Source organism: Lepisosteus oculatus, chromosome 14 (genome assembly GCF_040954835.1).
Source record: "Lepisosteus oculatus isolate fLepOcu1 chromosome 14, fLepOcu1.hap2, whole genome shotgun sequence".
NCBI lineage: Eukaryota > Metazoa > Chordata > Actinopteri > Semionotiformes > Lepisosteidae > Lepisosteus > Lepisosteus oculatus.
The window spans coordinates 49,221,263-49,226,882 of NC_090709.1; the positions used below are offsets into that span (position 1 = coordinate 49,221,263).

At 44.1% G+C, this 5,620-nt stretch overlaps 1 non-coding gene across 1 annotated transcript; it reads right to left on the reverse strand.

Annotated features, from left to right (window-relative positions):
* Nucleotides 1–332: 332 nt before the first annotated feature.
* trnar-ucu (transfer RNA arginine (anticodon UCU)) lies at nucleotides 333–425 on the reverse strand. The gene is made up of 2 exons: nucleotides 389–425; nucleotides 333–368 (listed from the first exon to the last, which is right to left on the reverse strand). It is a non-coding gene; the product is annotated as a tRNA-Arg (tRNA).
* Between the last annotated feature and the right edge of the window lie 5,195 nt (nucleotides 426–5,620).

Here is a 5,620-nt window from a genome sequence, read left to right on the forward strand (position 1 = left end):
CCCATAGAGTGTAGTCCAGATGGACTGGGGGACAGATAGGAAAACACAATTAGAAGAGCGAAGGTTGTGAGGTGGGGAGTAGGGCGATAACCCAGACAGGTATTGAGGTGCCAAGCCATGGAGAGCCTTATAGCTGAGCTTGAGGATTTTGAAGTTGACAGGAAGCCAGTGCAAGGACTCCAGGACAGGAGTGATGTGATCACAGTCCAGTGCTAATTTCTTTCTTGTGGCTGCTGGTTCATTTTCAACTGTGGACTCTTAAGAAGTCCTGTATTTGACTTGATCAACACCAATCCCTAGAGGATTTCGAAAGGTTCAATAAAAATGATACATGACTCTGGTGGGACTCGAACCCACAACCTTTGAATGACTTCATTCTATCAAGGCCTAGAAGTCCAACGCGCTCTCCATTGCGCCACAGAGCCAGCTGTATGAACAAGTGTTTGCCCCCTTCCTGATTTCTTATTTTTTTGCATGTTTGTCACACTGAAAGTTTTAGATCATCAAACAAATTGAAATATTAGACAAAGATAACACAAGTAAACACAAAATGCAGTTTTTAAATGAAGGTTTTTATTATTAAGGGAAAAATTAAAGCTACATGGCCCTGTCTGAAAAAGTGATTGAGATTTATCAGTCTGGAAAAGTTTATAAAGCCAGTTCTAAAGACCAAAATTACCCCAAGAGCACAGCGAAGACTCATCCAAGAGGTCACAAAAAACCCCACAACAACATCCAAAGAACTGCAGGCTTCACTTGCCTCAGTTAAGGTCAGTGTTCATGACTCCACCATAAGAAAGAGACTGGGCAAAAATGGCCTGCATGGCAGAATTCCAAGACGAAAACCACTGATGAGCCAGAAAACATCTTGATGACCCCCAAGACTTTTGGGAAAATACTCTGTGGACTGACGAGACAAAAGCTGAACTTTTTGGAAGGTGTGTGTCCCATTACATCTGGCGTAAAAGTAACACAGCATTTCAGAAAAGGAACATCATACCAACAGTAAAATATGGTGGTGGTAGTGTGATGGTCTGGGGCTGTTTTGCTGCTTCAGGACCTGGAAGACTTGCTGTGGTAAATGGAACCATGAATTCTGCCGTCTACCAAAAAATCCTGAAGGAGAATGTCCGGCCATCTGTTCGTGACCTCAAGCTGAAGCGCACTTGGGTTCTACAGCAGGACAATGATCCAAAGCGGGCAAACTTATATGCCCATTTTGATGCTCTGAACACGGGCAATGCTGAGAAGACCCCAAGTGTGCAGGGTGAGTTTGTTCTGAAACTCTCAGAGCAGGACGTGCAGAAGACTCTGAGCAGGGTGAAAATCCGTAAGGCTGCAGGGCCTGATGGGATACCACCTCACGTCCTGAGGACATGTGCAGCCCAGCTGACCACAGTGTTTACGGACATCTTTAACTCCTCCCTGTCACAGTCCATGGTCCCCACCTGCTTTAAAAAAAACACTATTGTTCCAAACCCCCAAAAAGACAAAAGTGACATGCCTGAATGATTACTGCCCAGTAGCATTAACATCTGTGGTGATGAAATGCCTGGAGAAGCTGGTGTTGTCACACATCAACTCCTCCATCACAGAGTCCCTGGACCCCTTGCAGTTCGCCTACCAGAACAACAGATCAGTGGATGATGCTGTCTCCCTGGCTCTGCATACAACCTTGGAACACCTGGACACTAAGAACTCGTATGTGAGAATGCTGTTTGTGGACTACGGTTCAGCATTCAATTCCATCATACCCAGTCAACTGGTGACAAAGCTCAGGGGATTAGGTCTGTGCAACTCTGTCTGCAATTGGCTGCTGGACTTTCTTATTGAGAGACCACAGGTGGTGCGGATAGGCAATAAAACATCAACACCACTCACCCTGAGCACTGGAACCCCACAAGGCTGCTGTCTGAGTCCAAGGTTGTACTCCCTATTTACTCACGACTGCACAGCAAGACACAGCAACAACCGCATCATTAAGTTTGCCGATGACACCACTATAATAGGACTGATCAGTGATGATGACGAGTCCACTTACAGGGATGAAGTTGTACAGCTGCTTAGGTGGTGTCATAGCAATAACCTGGACTTGAACATAAAGAAAACGAAAGAGCTAATAGTGGACTTTCGGAGACACAGGCCATACACTCACAGCCCACTCAGTATTGATGGAACGGAAGTGGAAACAGTCACCAGCTTTAGGTTTTTGGGAATTCACATCTCTAAAGATCTAACCTGGACTGTGAACACTGACTCTATCATGAAGAAGGCTCAGCAGCGCCTTTATTTCTTGAGGTGCCTCAAGTGATGGGGGATGCCAATACATGTGTTGGTGAACTTCTATTGCTGCACCATCGAGAGCATCCTCACCAACGGGATCACTGTGTGGTATGGTAACACCTCTTCGCGAGAAAGAAAGGCACTACAGAGAATGGTCAATATGGCCCAGAAGATCATCGGCTGCGGTCTCAACGAGATTAAACAGCTCTATGAGGACCGCTGCCGTGGTAGAATTCTGGCCATCACAGAGGACAGTCACCATCCCGGGCATGAGCTCTTCACCCCACTGCCCTCAGGCAAGAGATATAAGAGCATACGGACACTTAACACTAGATTCTTCAATAGCTTCTATCCACAAGCAGTGAGACTGGCGAACAAATTTAGCCATCCCCCTCGGACCACACCTACACCATCACCATCTACCTCTTTATGATTTCTTATCTATTGCACATCTCCAGTCATTGTTTACACGTCTGTATTGTTTACATTCAAACTGTCTACATGTTTACTTGCACATTGTCTATTGTTTGTTTGTACATTGTCTTGATGCACTGTTTGCACTTTGTCTTGTTTTTTACACTTGTTTTACAATCGAGAGACTTTCTGTAAGTAAGAATTCCATTGTACCAGTACCGGTTACATATGGCAATAAAGTTCAAGTTCAAGTTCAAAACACACCAGCAAGTCCACCTCTGAATGGCTTAAGAAAAACAAAATGAAAAAAATGCTGGCTCCACAGATAATCCTTTTTTGAAGTTTAAGGAGAGGATTTCTTTGTCAATTCAATTAAACGTTTCAGAAATGCTGAACTATTGATGTGTTTCACACGCAGCACGGGCTCTCCTTTGCTTACAAATATTTTTTTTACACCAATTTACTCAACTACGATTTTGCTGAGCATTTTGTTTGCTTGCTTCCTATTGTATACTGCTCTGATTTCTGTATTGTTCAATTTCCCTGTTGATTTTAATTTCTTGTTTTCTAAGACAATCAGACCAGCTGTTCTGACCTTACCCTGCACTGGAGCCACTCTTTTCTTTCCAAAGGCGTGGAGAGAGATACTACTGCAGGTAACACCTGTAGCGGCGAGGCTTAATAATAAGGCAGAATTAAGTGTTTCTGAGCTTCCCAAATGAGGTCCCATTTCTCTGTTCATCTCTGTGGTGCAGCCACAGAGAAACCATTCATGCAAGATGTTTTCTTTTGATAAGGACAGCTCCCAAAGGGGGATGCACTTAGCTAAGCCTGGCTATCATGATCAATGGTCATCCATTGGTGCCTATCTGTCTAGGGAGTGCGAGTTGGACATCTGGATTGGATTCCTAAGTGTCAGGACTAAGTGACTCATATCTCACCTTGATCAACCAATCAGGGACTGGTAGGGCCGAGTAACCCACGTGGGACTCTGATGCCCATGGAACTTTCAGCCAATCAATGAGCTGAAGTTCCTCCAGGTAAAAACAGGCAACACAGAGAGCCTGGGAGATTCAGATTCAGAAAGGGAGATTCAACAAGATTCAGTAAGATTCTAAAGGGCAGGACGGCCCAGGACCAGAAGGCTCCCAAGGGCAGGACATTCTCGCAGCGCGCCTCCTGACCATCCTGAGACTCAGCCCGGACAACCACGGAACGGCCAGTGTGTCCGAGTGCCAGAACTTTCCTTTGTTCTAAGAGTCTAGAGTGGAGGTTGCCAGAGAGTAACCAGCAGCAGGCCTCGTGAACAGGTCGGAACTGTGGACAGCTGAATCACTATTCAGAACTAGCTCTTCATCGGGAACGAACCGGTCCTCTTCCTGACTTGCTGGGACCCACAGTCATCTTTTCTCCTGTGCACAAACTTTGCTAGTTAAAGCCAACACTAACTAGCCGGACAGTGAGCATCAGCAGCGCACCGTCGCAAGCCGCACAGCACAGCCTGGCACCGAGCCAGAGAGCGCGGATTGGACAGCACAGCCTGCAACTGTTTCTTTGTGCCCGCAGGAGATCTGAATCCCCAGAAATTGGATGAGTATTCAACTTCAATGCATTACAGCTCGAGAATTCAATTGTTATCCAAACCAGTTGATATCAATTTAATTCCTAAGAGTTATGTACTTGTTTGAGTATCTAATGTAGAAGTTGTAACCAAGTTCACTTTACGAAACGGTCTTAATGAATGATATACTGAACGTATTTCCTCTTGATGTGTAACACTTTGTAACTGATTGAATATATACCTTTTGTATTCTGATAACCCTCTCGATAAGATCTGTTAGGTTTATAGGCATATTCTATGTATTAATAAATGTATCCTCGTGTATTAGTACCTGTGTGTGTGTGTTGTTTGAGTTATGTCGCATGGTTGGACTCTAAAGCCATCAAAAGAATCAACTTTGTGATTTACTGCTACAATTAATAATTGTCTCAGTAAAATGCCCAAACCCTACAGAACTGGTGCCTTCAGAGAGCCACTATGATTACATATTTGGCGTCCCTGAACCGGTTTTCCCTACACACCCCATGAGAAACATCATGAGTTTCTGGAAAAGCTCTCTACCTGCCCGCTCCCCACACCGACGTGTGTGAGCAGGGATTTAAAGGGACATTCTGAAGTGTAGAAACATTTTATCGTTACATACTTTTTCTGTGCAGTTAGTTCTCCTTCAACTCCGCCCGACAACAGAGGTCGTTTTTAATACAGGAGTAAAGGCACACTGCACATCTGCAAAACATCACGTTAAGGTTTAGGGAGAGCGACATCAGTGATTGGAAGGTACAGATGCAGCCATTCAAAGTGCGCAGTACAGACACATACCGGAGGTAATTGGCTACGGCGTCGCGCATTGTGACGCGCGATGACGCAAAATACCGCGGTACGTGATTGGTTGACCGACAGGGGCACTCGTAGTCCGTTGGTCGGTCGTAGAAAGATTTACAGTAAATGTCTTTACTGTGCCCATTTTAGCATTGAATATTCATATGGAATTTTACCACTGAAGGGAAATCTTAGTACCTGAGCATAAAAAGAATAGGAGCATACTGTAACGCGTGTGAAGGCCATAAACGATATTAATTTTGGAACATAAACATACAGTATATGGCTGGTCTCTGTACTTTAAATAAAAAATACACACCAGTATTCCATTTCTCCCTTAACATTTTAAGCTTCGAAGTCTTTAACTAATGTGATACTGGAGTCAACAAGCATACTTTTAGAATTTGATTAAAAGGGAATATAATATGGAATTGCGTATCTAAAGAAATTAATAACGATATAATTATATTCATGTACCGCAACACAAGAATAGTACATGCTGTACATTGTCTGTTGATAATGTTTCTGTAGTGCTTTTTCAGC